This window comes from Stenella coeruleoalba (assembly GCF_951394435.1).
Source record: "Stenella coeruleoalba genome assembly, chromosome: 7".
NCBI lineage: Eukaryota > Metazoa > Chordata > Mammalia > Artiodactyla > Delphinidae > Stenella > Stenella coeruleoalba.
In genome coordinates this window covers 14,116,388-14,134,607 of record NC_137153.1, presented here as the reverse complement: position 1 = coordinate 14,134,607, position 18,220 = coordinate 14,116,388, and the positions used below count along the sequence as shown (strand labels likewise).

Below are 18,220 nucleotides of genomic sequence, written 5' to 3'. Positions count from 1 at the left end.
GTGGGCTTCAGTAGTTGTGGCTCGTGGGCTCTAGAGCACAGGCTCAGTAGTTGTGGCGCACGGGCTTAGTTGCTCTGCGGCATGTGGGATCTTCCCGGACCAGGGACTGAACCTGTGTCCCTTGCATTGGCAGGCGGATTCTTATCCTCTGCGCCACCAGGGAAGCCCTAGTTTAGTTATTTTTAAAAACCAAATATTTAAAAATGTATCTTTGGAGGTTCCATTTGGAAGGTACTGCTTGTGTTTTACTCCCAATTCCAACCCCCTACTAAGTGTCTTCTTCCACTGTCTTGGAATGACTAATTCGCAGTTTATAGGTGTGGCAGACACAGTCGTGCAGAAAGAGACATTTCATTCCACTTTTACTAAAATTGCTGAGTAACTTAAGAGATGAGAAAGCAATTAATAATTCTATTTTAATAGCACCCCAGAATGTCTCCTACTATCTCAAGGCATGCTGTGAAATTTCCTAGATTAAATTCATTTGAGTTCACTTAAACCTGTAAGGTTTGGAAAACACTGCTTTAGATTCAAGGAAAGAATTCCAGGAGTTTCCTCCCTGCCCCCTCTATCCACTCTCCCACCCTCCGTCCGTCTCCAAAGACACTCCTCTGCAGAGGAAGCTCTCATGTGCATTCTTTTTCCATCGAGGTCCAGTCAGGAAGACAGACACCACACTAGGTATTCCAACAGAGGGGATTTGATACAGGAAGTCTGTTACAGACGTTAGAAGACGAAAAAAGCAAAACAGGACACTAGGATACAGAGACAGGTAGGAAGCAGCTTCCACTCTTGGGGAAGAGTTGGAGTCACCAGACCTGGAAGTTGACTGAGGGCCACATAGGGCTGGAACCCAAGTCTCAGGGTAGGGCCTGGCTGAGCCACTGCTGGTGGAATGCAGAGAACCCCGCAGCCCCATCCCCACAAGTACAAACGCCCCTCATGTCCCCTGCCTCTTGTTTGTGGAAAAGCTCATCTCCCAGGCTTCCCTGAGTCACAAAAGCGTAGGCTCCAGTAGTTAATGATTAGGACAACAGAGTCACAGACTCAGTGTCTGATGGGTATTCCTGAGCTGTTTTACAGATACTGTAACAGCCACCAGAGGGCACGACACAAGCTGCTCCACCCTGAGCAGCACTGAATCTGTGGCTAGCACAGTTCCAAGCACTGGCCTCAAGAGAATGGCATTAATATTATTGCTCATAATAATCTGTACCTTTGTGGCATCAAAATAATTATAGCTTGCTCTACCCATACATGTAAACGGGCAACTAGAACTGTCAGCAAAGAGATGCTACATACCCATGTTGACATCTTCCACTCTGAGAAGGCGCCCAGTGTCAGCATGAAGCAGTTACAGAAGATGGACATTCGCCCCTAATTCCACAGAAATGGGATGATGTTTAACAGTGGGGAACTGAAAGCAGCTCTTTTGCCCCTTTCCTGTTTACTCATTTCTGTCCCTCTTTAACCTTAAAAACCGAATTATAGGAATGAGGTCACTAACCAATAGAAACTACACCCTGACTTATGCTCTCCTGAATGCACACCATGATTTGCCTGACCTGTTGATTCTTTTCCTAGATAAAAAGAAGAATGAAGAATGAAGTAGTTAAAGAATGACTAGCTGTCTACCCGCAGTAGCCCCCTTAGCCATCCTGCTGGCAGATCACTCAGACAAGATGCCATCTGAAGAGAGACTCAGCCAGTCTGCACGCAATGGAGATGCAGAACCCAGCCTCCTGCCTTGATGATTCCCTGAGATTCTTCCCCCTTTTCTCCTGGAAAAACTGTCATGGCTGAGCAGAATCTTCAGAGCTGGTCTCTGGACACAAGTCCACCTTCTCCCCAGATTGCCAGCTTTTCTGATTAAAGCACCTTTCCCCTCTACTGACACTTGCCTCTCCAATGATTGGCTTTTGAGCAGCGAGCAGCTGAACCTGAGTTCAGTAACACTGGTACCTCAGGAGGTGGGAGGAGAGGCCTCTTGGATCTGGGGCTCTGACTCCCTGGGACCACTGCTACTCAGATGGATCGCAGTGAGGTTCTGGGACCATGGAGAGAGGTTGAAGACAGCAACCAGCCACTGCTGCCTGGTAAAGAGCCATTGATAGGCTGACACTCAGAAGCAGCAAACAAAAGGGAAGAAGGAAAACCCCTCTCCCTTCCGCTGCCCAGTCTCCGTCTTGGGTGCATCAGTAGGAAGCCACCTGACCAGCACAAAGGATGGTCTCCACAGTCTTGGCCCCTGTGTCACAAAACAGAGTAGAGAAGGGAAGGTCTGGAGAGGGATGGGGGCTGGGTGGGCAGTGTCTTGGTCAAGCACAGCATCAGATGAACCTTTGGGTCAAGAGAGCAGGGATGACTGCATTGGCAGAAACAAGGTTAAAAGCTTTTGTTTCTGCGGCTGCTTTTTTTTTTTACTTTTTTTTTGGCTGCACCCTACAGCATGTGGGCTCTTAGTGCCCTGACCAGGGATTGAACCTGCACCCCCTGCATTGGAAGCGTGGAGTCTTAACCACTAGACCATCAGGGAAGTCCCTGCGGCTGCTTTTCTGATGGTCAAATGAATTTGGGAAAACCAATGCCATTAGCATATTGAAGGATCTGAGAAGTCCTACAGTAAAGGATCCTGCTTTACTTTGTTAATTATTTCTCAAATTTATTTAGTATGAATTCCTTATTTTTTTGGATATAATATTCCTTAGAGCACGCGAACTGTGTTGTAAATGCCATTCTAAAAAATGCACTACACCTCAGCGCAAACTGCTTTTTTATCTGTTACCTTCTGGAGCTGGAAAAAAATAACGTATAGAAGTGAAACAGGAAGAAAAACAGAATTCTATCTGCAAAGTATTGAGTCTAACTATTTCACTTTCATGGTTCCTCTTATCTATAAAGGGGACATCCCCCCTGCCCTTCACCATGCTGTGAGGAAAAGAATTCCTTACTCAACCTCCGGAAGAATCACTAACCATGAGCCATAACAAAGACCACCAGCCTCGACATAATCTGAGAGAAATGGGGAAGTGTTCCATGGAACTGCACAGAGCATCACAGAGAGACCTGGGTTCCCACTGCCCTTAAACACACAGAGTAGCTTGACAATTACCCCATGGGGCGAAGTGCAGCTCCACTTTTATTCAAGGAAGTAAAAGGCAACTCCACTCTCTACCTTTCCATCACTTTTAGGACTCTGATTATTTCAACCTCCTCCATCCCTGCCTCAGGCTGGAAGAGGCATCTGATTTAACACCTGACACAGGCTGACCCGGAAACAGAGGGTGCAGGGCAGCAAAACTCTCTGTGGCAGATGCAGACGTTGGGGTTGAGAGGTTGTCTGCAAAGGCAGATGCTGAGAGAAAAGGAGCAACCAGGACGGAGAGAGGGGGAGGAGACAGGGAAGACGGAGAGGGGAGGGAGGGGAAGAGGGTGGAGGGAAGGAAGAAAAAACAGCTGCTTGATGATTTTCTAGACCCCCTGGAAACTGGCTCTAAATTATCCCTGTTCAACTAGAATGTTTCCAACTCATAGACATATCCCCCACACACATCAAGTTATGCTAATCTGGCTTTTACTTTTGAGCTGGATTTCATTCATGAAGACAGCTCTTTCCTCTCTGGAAATCTGGAAATTTCTTACGCAAAAGCAGTTTGAATTGATTTTATTTATTTAACTGTATCCTATTTATTCCATTCTGTACCCTAAAAACAGGTACCAAAAATTCCAAACACTTAAATCTGGATGCAAGTAGCTATCACATGACTTCAGCCTATTTCTTTTTTTTTTTTTTTTTGCGGTACGTGGGCCTCTCACTGCCGTGGTCTCTCCCGCTGCAGAGCACAGGCTCCGGACGCACAGGCTCAGCGGCCATGGCTCACGGGCCCAGCCGCTCTGCGGCACATGGGATCTTCCCAGACCAGGGCACAAACCTGTGTCCCCTGCATTGGCAGGCAGACTCTCAGCCACTGCGCCACCAGGGAAGCCCCAGCCTATTTCTTTTCATCATGACTTGCTATCTACAGACCTGACGTGGCACTAGATTCATATTAAAACATTCTGGCCCAATTCTAGTTCTGAGAAACATTTCTGTCCCATTCATCTGAAGCTGATCAGTTGAGACAGAGTCTCTGGTAGCTTTGTGTCCAGCACCCACATAACAAAGGACAAAAGTTCCTGGGGCAGAGACAGGAGAAACCAAGCCCAGTTAAATATGTATAGTTCCAGGGATTAGAATCTCCTATTAACACCCTAGCAGACACAGTCTCTTTCTGAAATTAGATTTCTTTCAGCAGATCCGGCCTTACTTCACAGTCAAAACAACACTTCTGAATATCCCCCAAGCTAGTTCCCAACCACAGCCTCCTGTGAAGGTGACCTATGAAGGTTGCTTCCACTTGTATGCTTTTGACTGAAGGAACAGCACCTTGTCCACCTCCTAAATTCGCTGGCTTTTGTCTTGCTTCTTGTTCGCTTGATTCTCACTCTTTCTACCCTTTTGGAATTAATCAGTTTGCTTTCCAAACTTGACTTCAGCTGGAATACAAATTTAAATTTCCCTTTGCTCAGAGGCCCACGACTGAAGGCCAGCAGTGGCTCCCGTTCCCAAGTTTAGTTCTGCTTACTGAACCCTAGCATGTGCAGGGTTCACTCTGAAAATAACAGAGTGCCCTCCTGCCCATAAGCGGAACTCTGGCCCTGAGTAAAATGACCTATGGGAGAGCCTACAAGTTAACCCCTATGTAGGCTTGAAAAACTACTCCTTGTAAATATTTCAGCATTTGCTTTTTCTCTTTAACAATTTTAAATGTACTTAAAATATTTTTCCTGAAGTTCTTAAGGTCTAATTATACAGGTTGTTATTACTGATGATTCTGGATTGTTTCTTTCATGTATTTTGTAATTTAGAATTGCAAGTTCATTTTGGTGAGACTGTCTATAGGAATTCTGTGTAGAGCTGAAAATACACCTTTCTAGAGAAGGCTTTTAATAACTTTTATTGAAGACTCCAGGATTGTTATCGGCCTGAGACTGCATTTCAAACTATTTTGTTAGGGAATCTAGGCCCTCCAGACAGTCCAAATTCAAACCTTAAACCAGAGGGAGGGCAACCTGAAGCTGACCTTGCACAAATCTTCTTTACACTTTGCCTAAGAAGGTATTTTCAGTGTAAGTCTATATAGGATCAGAAGTGGTTATCAAGCAATTTCATATTCAGAACTGACTATATACACAAAGGAATCTGGACAAAAAATAAGAAGGAAATGTTCAAAGTATAAATACATGAAAAACAACACAGGACTTTCACTGCTAGCAATAGTGCTGATTAGATAACCTGAAAACCCTCTTACTACAGATCACTGAGATGTACTGGACAAAAATATAACAAGTATGCTTTTAAGCGCTAATAGTAAAGTAAGGGAAATACTCCAGAAACTGATATTTTGACTGTTCTGGGTTTAACAATGGGTTTGAGTTTTAATGTCTATGAAAGTACAAGAGGCAAATTTTGGGGTCCACGAGGGGCAGAAATTTGGACCTAACACCCTCAAATAAAGAACCCTTGAATTACTATACATCTGTGAAAGGGGAGAACTGAAAACATTTATCCCCTCCCAAAGTGAGACTTAAAGGAAACTCTTCTGTTTAGCCTGACCTATGGGAGAAAGGAGATGGGAAGTAAAACCCTGAGAATCTGCAAACACATGAGAGCCTCAGGCTGCATTACCCTATGCAAATCTCATATGCTGGATAGAAGATTCATAAGGCAATACGATTTTCAAATACTACTAAAATGCAATTTCTATCATAATTTTATAGATCTTCTTAGGACTGGTATTACTTAGCCCCTCTTGGGCATCTGTTTTACTGATTACCAATACAGACAGTATTTGGATCCAGCCTAAATCCTTTCTTCTGCAAAGCAAACATATTTCCTCTTCTATTCTTTTTCTTTTTTAAAAAATTAATTTATTTATTTTTGGCTGTGTTGGGTCTTTGCTGCTGCAAGCGGGCTTTCTCTAGTTGTGGTGAGCAGGGGCTACTCTTCATTGCGGTGCGTGGGTTTCTCATTGCAGTGGCTTCTGTTGTTGTGGAGCAAGGCTCTCAGGTGCACGGGCTTCAGTAGTTTTGGCATGTGGGCTCAGTAGTTGTGGCTCGCAGGGTCTAGAGCGCAGGCTCAGCAGTTGTGGTGCACGGGCTTAGCTGCTCCGCAGCATGTGGGACCTTCCCGGCCCAGGGCTTGAACCCATGTCCCCTGAATTGGCAGGCGGATTCTTAACCACTGTGCCACCAGGGAAGCCCCCTCTTGTTCTATTCTTAACGGAGGCCAGACTCCTTAAATAATCACCCTTCTTCATGGTACTGAAGACCCAATCTCCCTGCCACACATTCCACTCCGTTGTCTTAGTAACCCAGCCGCACAGAGGGTATCCTGGAGGGAAATGTCCAAGATCAAATGGGGTGTCTCTCTTCACGAACTAACAAATGCAATTTTCTCCTTTCTAGTTTTATTAGCAGTGAGAATCTCTGTTCAAATAATACATTGAAATGAAAGGTGCCACAGAAAATGCACCACTTTTAAATCCCACAGAGGCTTGAAACTGTTGCTTTAGTAAACATTTTCCAAGTAATGCTGTTTGTAGAATAATTACAGTCTGACTTTTTCTGTCATCAGAATCGAGTGACTGGTTCTCTGATGACTTTGTTTTTTGCTCTAAAAAACACAATGATTCTGTTTCTGGCAGATTGTATTTTTCAAGGGTAAACTTTGATTCTGTCTCTCACTGACTCTGTTTTCAAAGTGAAGTAAAATGGAGTGTTAATTCAACATGTGTCAGTCTGGACAGTTAAATCCTACCACCTGTATTCACCATCTATCTTATGTCCCTGCTCTTTCTCTCCCCTCTACCCCAAACACATACAGAAACATAAAGTCCTTTATTCTCAATATTTGATTCCTTTTTTTTTTTTTTTTTTCCCTGCAGTATGTGGGCCTCACTGCTGCGGCCTCTCCCGTTGCGGAGCACGGGCTCCAGACACGCAGGCTCAACGGTCATGGCTCACGGGCCCAGCCGCTCCGCAGCATGTGGGACCTTCCCGGACCGGGGCACGAACCCGTGTCCCCTGCATCGGCAGGCGGAGTCCCAACCACTGTGCCACCAGGGAAGCCCTGATTCTTTTTTTAAAATAAATTTATCTATTTATTTTTGGCCGCGTTGGGTCTTCATTGCTGCGTGCAGGCTTTCTCTAGTTGTGGCAAGCAGGGGCTACTCTTCGTTGCGGTGCATGGGCTTCTCACTGCGGAGGCTTCTCTTGTTGCGGAGCATGGGCTCTATGTGCGTGGGCTCAGTAGTTGTGGTTCGCAGGCTCTAGAGCACAGGCTCAGTAGTTGTGGCTCACAAGCTTAGTTGCTCCATGGTATGTGGGATCTTCCTGGACGAGGGCTCGAACCTGTGTCTCCTGCATTGGCAGGCGGATTCTTAACCACTGCACTACCAGGGAAGTCCTCAATATTTGATTCTTACGTCTAACATTTTCCAGATACTTACACATTTTCCCCACCTAGACCTTCTATATATGTGTCCGTTAATCCCAGAGAGTAACTGTGTATATTCATAAGATCATTACAAAACAACAGAACACAGAACTGTTAATAATAACTATAAAAGCTGCTATTTCTTAAGTATTATAATCCAGAGTTTCTGTTAGGTGCCTCATGTAAATTACCATATTCCATTCTTTTGGCAACCTGTTATGAGTCGAATTTTGCTCCCCCAAAAAGACACATTGGAGCCCAGACTCACAGTACCTCAAAGTGGGACCTTATTTGGAGATAGTCTTTACAAAGGTAATTAGGTCAAGGTGATGTATCAGGGAAGACCCTCATCCATGATGACTGATATCCTTATTAAAAAAAAGGGAAATTTGGACACAGAGACACACACAGGAAGAATGCCATGTGAATATAAAGACAGCTGTCTACTATCTGAGGACAGAGACCTGGAGCAAACCCTTCCCTCACAGCCTCAGGAGGAATCAGCCCTGCCAACACCTTGATTCCAAACTTCCAGCCTCCAGACTGTGAGACAACTCATTTCTGTTGTTTAAGACACCCAGTTTGTGGTACTTTGTTACAGCAGCCCTAGAAAACTAATGCACAACCTTACAATTTAAGTCTTATTCTCTTTTTACTATAAAGGAGGACACTGCATCATAGGAGGATTAAAGCCCTTACCCAGAGTCCTACAGGCAGTAGTATTAGGGCTGTCAGGCAACACAGATCTGTTTTATTCCAAAGCCCACGTGCTTGTTGCTATAACATGCTGCCTCCAAACCTACGTTTGCACATGGGCTTCCTGGACACACCTAGAATTGTACAATCAAGGAATTTTTATATTGTTTATTCCAAGGAGAGCTTTTTGAACACTCACTTCCCCATGTTTTGGGAATGAGTTATCACAGAAAGTTTGAGAGTGAGGTAGAGCCAGTGACCTGGTTTGGGAGAAGCAAGGATATATAAACAATACATCATTTTCAAATATAAGTACCTCTCATGCAATATTTGGGACATGCTTACACTAAATTTTTTCCCATTGTTTATCTGAAATTCAAGTTTCACTGGCATTTCTGTAATTCTATTTGCTAAGTCTGGCAATTAAAAGTTCTTCCCCAGGAGAACTTTTGGTTTGGGGTCTCAGCCCTTGATGGCATGGGAGTGATGGCATAGAAGCGGCAGCAGAGGTGTCAATACCTAGGCCTGCTCTACGTGTAAAGTTCTTGAATTGTCTGGGAAATGCTTGAGAATGCTCAATAAATACTGCCTATTATTATTATAGCCATTGGGAAACACCCTCTTAGGTCCCAGGAGAAGACGCAGGGGCGGGGAGGGGAAGGCAGAAGGCAACAAGAGAAGAGATATTCTTATTATTCCACGGGTGGATTGGCACTGGAGGGCTTACATAGTAAGATAAAAGATTGGTGAGAGGTTTTTCCGGGAAGATGGCGTAAGAGTAAGACGTGGAGATCACCTTCCTCCTCACAGATACACCAGAAATACATCTACATGTGGAACAACTCCTACAGAACACCTACTGAACGCTGGCAGAAGACCTCAGACCTCCCAAAAGTAAAGAAATCCCCCACGTACCTGGGTAGGGCAAAAGAAAAAAGAATAAACTGAAACAAAAGGATAGGGACGGTACCTGCACCAGTGGGAGGGAGCTATGAAGGAGGAAAGGTTTCCACACACTAGGAAGCCCCTTCGCGGGCGGAGACTGCGGGTGGCAGAGGGGGAAAGCTTTGGAGCCGCGGAGGAGAGTACAGCAACAGGGGTGCGGGGGGGAAGGCAGAGAGACTGCCGCACAGAGGATCAGGGCCGACCGGCACTCACCAGGCCGAGAGGCTTGTCTGCTCACCCGCCGAGGCGGGCGGGGCTGGGAGCTGAGGCTCGGGCTTCGGTCGGAGCTCCGGGAGACGACTGGGGTTGGCGGCGTGAACACAGCCTGAAGGGGTTAGTGCACCACGGCTGGCCGGGAGGGAGTCCGGGTAAAAGTCTGGAGCTGCCGAAGAGGCAAGAGACTTTTTCTTCCCTCTTTGTTTCCTGGTGCGCGAGGAGAGGGGATTAACAGCTCCGCTTCAAGGAGCTCCAGAGACGGGCGCGAGCCGCGGCTAACAGCGCGGACCCCAGAGACGGGCATGAGACGCTAAGGCTGCTGCTGCGGCCACCAAGAAGCCTGTGTGCGAGCACAGGTCACTATCCACACCCCGCTCCCATGAACCTGTGCAGCCCGCCACTGCCAGGGTCCCGGGATCCAGGGACAACTCCCCCGGAGAACGCACGGCGCGCCTCAGGCTGGTGCAACGTCACGCTGGTCTCTGCTGCCGCAGGCCCGCCCCACACTCCGTGCCCCTCCCTCCCCCCGCCCCCCCCCCCCCCCCGCACTCCGTGCCCCTCCCTCCCCCCCACCCCCCGCCTGAGTGAGCCAGAGCCCCCAATCAGCTGATCCTTTAACCCCACCCTGTCTGAGCGAAGAACAGAACAGACGCCCTCCGGCGACCTACACATAGAGGCGGGGCCAAATTCAAAGCTGAGCCCCTGGGAGCTGTGAGAACAAACAAGAGAAAGGGAAATCTCTCCCAGCAGCCTCAGAAACAACGGATTAAAGCTCCACAATCAACTTGATGTACCCTGCATCTGTGGAATACATGAATAGACAACCAATCATCCCAACTTAAGGAGGTGGACTCTGAGAGCAAGATCTATGATTTTTTCCCTTTCTCCGTTTTTTGTGTGTATGTGTATGCTTCTGTGTGAGATTCTGTCTGTATAGCTTTGCTTCCACCATTTGTCCTAGGGTTCTATCTGTCCGTTTTTCTGGGGGTTTTTTAATTTTTTTTTCTTAATAATTACTTTTTATTTTAATAACTTTATTTTACTTTATCTTCGTTCTTTCTTTCCTTCCTTCCCTCCTTTAGACAACGAATCATCCCAAATTGAGGAGGTGGATTTTGAGAGCAAGATTTATGATATTTTCCCCTTTCCTCCTTTTGTGAGGGTGTATGCATATGCTTCTGTGTGAGATTTTTTCTGTATAGCTTTGCTTCCACCATTTGCCCTAGGGCTCTATCCGTCCTTTTTTTTTTTTCTCTCTTAATAATTATTCTTTTATTTTAATAACTTTATTATATTTTATCTTACTTTATTTTAGTTTATCTTCTTTCTTTCTTTTTTTCCTTCCTTCCTTCCTCCCTCCCTCCCTCATTCCCTCCCTCCTTTCTTTCTTTCTTTGTTTCTACTTCTACTACTTCTTTCTTTCTACTTTTTCTCCCTTTTATTCTGAGCCGTGTGGATGAAAGGCTCTTGGTGCTGCAGCCAGGAGTCAGTGCTGTGCCTCTGGGGTGGGAGAGCAAACTTCAGGACACTGGTCCACAAGAGACCTCCCAGCTCCACATAATATCAAACAGCGAAAATCCTGCAGAGATCTCCATCTCAACACCAACACCCAGCTTCACTCAACGACCAGCAAGCTACAGTACTGAACATCCTATGCCAAACAACTAGCAAGACAGGAACACAACCCCACCCATTAGCAGAGAGGCTGCCTAAAATCATAGTAAGTCCACAGACACCCCAAAACACACCACCAGACGTGGACCTGCCCACCAAAAAGACAAGACCCAGCCTCATCCACCAGAACACAGGCACTAGTCCCCTCCACCAGGAAGCCTACACAACCCACTGAACCAACCTTAGCCACTGGGGACAGACACCAAAAACAACGGAAACTACGAACCTGCAGCCTGCGAAAAGGAGACCCCAAACACAGTAAGATAAGCAAAATGAGAAGACAGAAAAACACACAGCAGATGAAAGAGCAAGATAAAAACCCACCAGACCTAACAAATGAAGAGGAAATAGTCTACCTGAAAAAGAATTCAGAATAATGATAGTAAAGATGATTCCAAATCTTGGAAATAGAATAGACAAAAAGAAAGAAACATTTAACAAGGACCTAGAAGAACTGAAGATGAAACAAACAATGATGAACAACACAATAAATGAAATGAAAAATACTCTAGTAGTGTTCAATAGCAGAATAACTAAGGCAGAAGAATGGATAAGTGACCTGGAAGATAAAATAGTGGAAATAACTACTGCAGAGCAGAATAAAGAAAAAAGATTGAAAAGAACTGAGGACAGTCTCAGAGACCTCTGGGACAACATCAAACGCACCAACATTCGAATTATAGGGGTTCCAGAAGAAGAAGAGAAAAAGAAAGGGACTGAGAAAATATTTGAAGAGATTATAGTTGAAAACTTCCCTAATATGGGAAAGGAAATAGTTAATCAAGTCCAGGAAGCACACAGAGTCCCATACAGGATAAATCCAAGGAGAAATACGCCAAGACACATATTAATCAAACTGTCAAAAATTAAATACAAAGAAAACATATTAAAAGCAGCAAGGGAAAAACAACAAATAACACACAAGGGAATCCCCATAAGGTTAACAGCTGATCTTTCGGCAGAAACTCTGCAAGCCAGAAGGGACTGGCAGGACATATTTAAAGTGATGAAGGAGAAAAACCTGCAACCAAGATTACTCTACCCAGCAAGGATCTCATTCAGATTTGATGGAGAAATTAAAACCTTTACAGACAAGCAAAACCTGAGAGAGTTCAGCACTACAAAACCGGCTCTACAACAACTGCTAAAGGAGCTCCTCTAGGCAAGAAGCACAAGAGAAGGAAAAGACCTACAATAACGAACCCAAAACAATTAAGAAAATGGGAATAGGAACATACATATCGATAATTACCTTAAATGTAAATGGACTAAATGCTCCCACCAATGGACACAGATTGGCTGAATGGATACAAAAACAAGACCCATATATTTGCTGTCTACAAGAGACCCACTTCACACCTAGAGACACAATAGAGACTGAAAGTAAGGGGATGGAAAAAGACATTTCAGGCAAATGGAAACCAAAAGAAAGCTGCAGTAGCAATTCTCATATCAGATAAAATAGACTTTAAAATAAAGACTATTAGAAGAGACAAAGAAGGACACTACATAATGATCAAGGGATCGATCCAAGAAGAAGATATAACAATTGTAAATATTTATGCACCCAACATAGGAGCACCTCAATACATAAGGCAAATACTAACAGCCATAAAAGGGGAAATCGACAGTAACACATTCATAGTAGGGGACTTTAACACCCCACTTTCACCAATGGACAGATCATCCAACATGAAAATAAATAAGGAAACACAAGCTTTAAATGATACATTAAACAAGATGCACTTAATTGATATTTATAGGACATTCCATCCAAAAACAACAGAATACACATTTTTCTCTAGTGCTCATGGAACATTCTCCAGGATAGATCATATCTTGGGTCACAAATCAAGCCTTGGTAAATTTAAGAAAATCAAAATTGTATCAAGTATGTTTTCTGACCACAACGCTATGAGATTAGATATCAATTACAGGAAAAGATCTGTAAAAAATACAAACACATGGAGGCTAAACAATACACTACTTAATAATGAAGTGATCACTGAAGAAATCAAAGAGGAAATTAAAAAATACCTAGAAACAAATGACAATGGAGACACGACGATCCAAAATCTATGGGATGAAGCAAAAGCAGTTCTAAGAGGGAAGTTTATAGCAATACAATCCTACCCTAAGAAACAGGAAACATCTCGAATAAACAACCTAACCTTGCACCTAAAGCAATTAGAGAAAGAAGAACAAAAAAAACCCCCCAAAGTTAGCAGAAGAAAAGAAATCAGATCAGAAATAAATGAAAAAGAAATGAAGGAAACGATAGCAAAGATCTATAAAACTAAATGCTGGTTTTCTGAGAAGATAAACAAAATTGATAAACCATTAGCCAGACTCATCAAGAAAAAAAGGGAAAAGACTCAAATCAATAGAATTAGAAATGAAAAAGGAGAAGTAACAACTGACACTGCAGAAATAAAAAAGATCATGAGAGATTACTACAAGCAACTATATGCCAATAAAATGGACAACCTGGAAGAAATGGAAAAATTCTTAGAAATGCACAACCTGCCAAGATTGAATCAAGAAGAAAAGAAAATATGAACAGGCCAATCACAAGCACTGAAATTGAAACTGTGATTAAAAATCTTCCAACAAACAAAAGCCCAGGACCAGATGGCTTCACAGGTGAATTCTATCAAACATTTAGAGAAGAGCTAACACCTATCCTTCTCAAACTCTTCCAAAATATAGCAGAGGGAGGGACATTCTCAAACTCATTCTACGAGGCCACCATCACCCTGATACCAAAACCAGACAAGGATGTCACAAAGAAAGAAAACTACAGGCCAATATCACTGATGAACATAGGTGCAAAAATCCTCAACAAAATACTAGCAAACAGAATCCAACAGCACATTAAACGGATCATACACCATGATCAAGTGGGGTTTATTTCAGGAATGCAAGGATTCCTCAACATACGCAAATCAATCAACGTGATACACCATATTAACAAACTGAAGGAGAAAAACCATATGATCAACTCAATAGATGCAGAGAAAGCTTTCGACGAAATTCAACACCCATTTATGATAAAAATCCTGCAGAAAGTAGGCAAAGAGGGAACTTTCCTCAATATAATAAAGGCCATATATGACAAACCCACAGCCAACATCGTCCACAATGGTGAAAAACTGAAAGCATTTCCACTAAGATCAGGAACAAGACAAGGTTGCCCACTCTCACCACTCTTATTCAACATAGTTTTGGAAGTTTTAGCCACAGCGATCAGAGAAGAAAAGGAATCCAAATCGGAAAAGAACAAATAAAGCTGTCACTCTTTGCAGATGACATGATACTATACATAGAGAATCCTAAAGATGCTACCAGAAAACTACTAGAGATAATCAATGAATTTGGTAAAGTAGCAGGATACAAAATTAATGCACAGAAATCTCTGGCATTCCTATGCACTAATGATGAAAAATCTGTAAGTGAAATCAAGAAAACACTCCCATTTACCATTGCAACAAAAAGATAAAATATCTAGGAATAAACCTACCTAAGGAGACAAAAGACCTGTATGCAGAAAATTATAAGACACTGATGAAAGGAATTAAAGATGATACAAATAGATGGAGAGATATACCAAGTTCTTGGATTGGAAGAATCAACATTGTGAAAATGACTCTACTACCCAAAGCAATCTACAGATTCAATGAAATCCCTATCAAGCTACCACTGGCATTTTTCACAGAACTAGAACAAAAAATTTCACAATTTGTATGGAAACACAAAAGACCCCGAATAGCCAAAGCAATCTTGAGAACGAAAAACGGAGCTGGAGGAATCAGGCTCCCTGACTTCAGACTATACTACAAAGCTACAGTAATCAAGACAGTATGGTACTGGCACAAAAACAGAAATACAGATCAATGGAACAGGATAGAAAGCCCAGAGATAAACCCACGCATATATGGTCACTTTATCTTTGATAAAGGAGGCAGGAATGTACAGTGGAGAAAGGACAGCCTCTTCAATAAGTGGTGCTGGGAAAACTGGACAGCTACATGCAAAAGTATGAAATTAGATCACTCCCTGACACCATACACAAAAAAAAGCTCAAAATGGATTAAAGACCTAAATGTAAGGCCAGAAACTATCAAACTCTTAGAGGAAAACATAGGCAGGACACTCTATGACATAAATCACAGCAAGATCCTTTTTGACCCACCTCCTAGAGAAATGGAAATAAAAACAAAAATAAACAAATGGGACCTATGAAACTTCAGAGCTTTTGCACAGCTAAGGAAACCATAAACAAGACCAAAAGACAACCCTCAGAATGGGAGAAAGTATTTGCAAATGAAGCAACTGACAAAAGATTAATCTGCAAAATATATAAACAGCTCATGCAGCTCAATAAGAAAAAAACAAACAACCCAATCCAAAAATGGGCAGAAGACCTAAATAGACATTTCTCCAAAGAAGATATACAGACTGCCAACAAACACATAAAAGAACACTCAACATTACTAATCATTAGAGAAATGCAAATCAAAACTACAATGCGATATCATCTCACACCAGTCAGAATGGCCATCATCAAAATATCCAGAAACAATAAATGCTGGAGAGGGTGTGGAGAAAAGGGAACCCTCTTGCACTGTTGGTGGGAATGTAAATTGATACAGCCACTGTGGAGAACAGTATGGAGGTTCCTTAAAAAACTATAAATAGAACTACCATATGACCCAGCAATCCCACTAGTGGGCATATACACTGAGAAAACCATAATTCAAAAACAGTCATGTACCAAAATGTTCATTGCAGCTCTATTTACAATAGCCCGGAGATGGAAACAACCTAAGTGTCCATCATCAGATGAATGGATAAAGAAGATGTGGCACATATATACAATGGAATATTACTCAGCCATAAAAAGAAACGAAACTGAGCTATTTGTAATGAGGTGGATAGACCTATAGAGTCTGTCATACAGAGTGAAGTAAGTCAGAAAGAGAGAGACAAATACTGTATGCTAACACACATATATGGAATTTAAGAAAAAAAAATGTCATGAAGAGCCCAGGCGTAAGACAGGAATAAAGACACAGACCTACTAGAGAATGGACTTGAGGATATAGGGAGGGGGAAGGGTAAGCTGTGACAAAGCGAGAGAGAGGCATGAACATATATACAATATCAAACGTAAGGTAGATAGCTAGTGGGAAGCAGCTGCATAGCACAGGGAGATTAGCTCGGTGCTTTGTGATCGCCTGGAGGGGTGGGATAGGGAGGGTGGGAGGGAGGGAGACGCAAGAGGGAAGAGATATGGGAATATATATATATATATAACTGATTCATTTTGTTGTAAAGCAGAAACTAACACACCATTGTAAAGCAATTATACTCCAATAAAGATGTTAAAAAAAAGAAGCTACATTATATTACCAAATAAAATTAAAAAAAAAAAAAGATTGGTGAGACCTGTTGGTTTAAGGAATGAATGCTGCAAATCTAGCCTTTTTGCGCATCTCATCGGTCTTGGGCCAATGGAATGAAAGAGCACAGAGAGCTAATAACACAAAGGACTAAGGTCTGGAGACACAGTGGCCACCATACTTACTCATTAAGGTAAGTAGGAGAGATTCAGTAGATGTGTGAGAGACACAGAAATGGATGTCTTTTAAATTAAGTGGAGTGAAGTAGTATGACTGCATTGGAAAACTACTGGGAAGCCAGCTACCAATTAAAACAACCAGAAAATTCCTTGCTGCTGACTGAAACTCAAGAAAAACATACTGTGATCTTTTTGAACAGCTTATGCCTTCTGAGTTTCTGGCTAAACCCTCCTAATGAGTAATGAGAAATGTTTTGGAAAATGGAAAGAATGCCCCAGGACCAAAAAAGTTAAGTCAAAGTGGTGGTCATGAAATTGGCAACTCACTGATAACTGCTTTTTTTTTTCTTTAAAATATACTTCTACTTCTGGGTTTACTCACTGTTACAGAACCATGCAAGTATTTCAAGAGCAGCAAATTTTTGTCAGTTCAGGAGTCATAAAGTGTATATGTAATTTTCTTTCTGATGACTGGCACAGGAATGTGGAAAATGGGCAGAAACAGATGATGACTGACAATTTCTACAGCAGCTTGTCTGCTTTGTGAAATCAAAGTGAGGAGCTGCACACATTTCTTAGGCTCAGTGTGTATAGAAAATGACCTTGGGTATGATGGTCCAGAAGCCTGGTTCCATACCAGCTGCTCTTTAGGGCGCTCTGTGCCCATCGTGTACATCCTGATCTCCTGACATATCCCAAGTTTACGTTACTTAAGGAGGCGACTGTGGGTTAGTAGAAGCAGCAGCTAAGAATATTTGTCATTTTTCAGATATATGTTGACACAAAATGGAGATACCTATTTGTAGTAGAGTGAAGTGTTACCCTGTAAACTCTTTATATCACTGTTTTGCCTTCCTGAGGAAAAGATACAATTTTTATCTTGTTAAGAAATGAGACATACAACCAAATAGCTAAATGATTACAGTATGAAACACCACCAAGCACAGCTAAATAAGGCCATTCATGGTGTCCTCCGATTCCTAAAGTTTTGGTGATCTGCTCAATTTACCCTAAAGCCTCCCCTAATTTGAACTAATTGTGTGTGAAGTTCCCATCAGCGTGATTATAGCCACAGCAGAATATTATAAGGAAAATATTACCAAAAGAGAAATAAAGAGAATTACACTATGTGAAAGCATTTATTCACATTAAAGGGGAAAACGAATATAAGGTTTTCTTGTTAATAATTTGAATTAAATTTCAAATTTATATAATTTCCCCAGATTGCCTAAAATTTAACTTTTTCAGCAAAATTTTTTTCATCAACTATACAAGTTAATGTGCTAAATTGATCAGGGAACTGAAATGGTTAAGCAACTCTTCTTGGGAACTTTATTTCATTTCAATTAAAAAAGTATGCATGGGTTCAACTGAATCACTGATCTCCAAGAAAATGATGATTTGGACATCTAGACCATATAGAACTTAGATTTGCAAATTCTGGATCAAGTCTTATCTTTGTATTACATCTTCATAGGACTTTTACCAGGCAACAATGTTGAGTAAATCAAGTTTGTGACTATCAAGTATATTATTAAAATAGTTAAAATTAATGAAATCAACTTTAAAGT

General features: G+C 42.4%; 1 protein-coding gene across 1 annotated transcript in view; it reads left to right on the top strand.

The window, feature by feature from the left end:
- Positions 1 to 9,782, top strand: part of LOC307188525 (uncharacterized protein) — a 79,824-nt gene extending 70,042 nt beyond the window's left edge. Inside the window, exon 8 of the transcript XR_013828966.1 lies at positions 37 to 9,782. The gene's annotated coding sequence lies outside the window, so the exon portion shown is untranslated. The remainder of the gene's footprint in view (positions 1 to 36) is intronic.
- Positions 9,783 to 18,220: the final 8,438 nt, after the last annotated feature.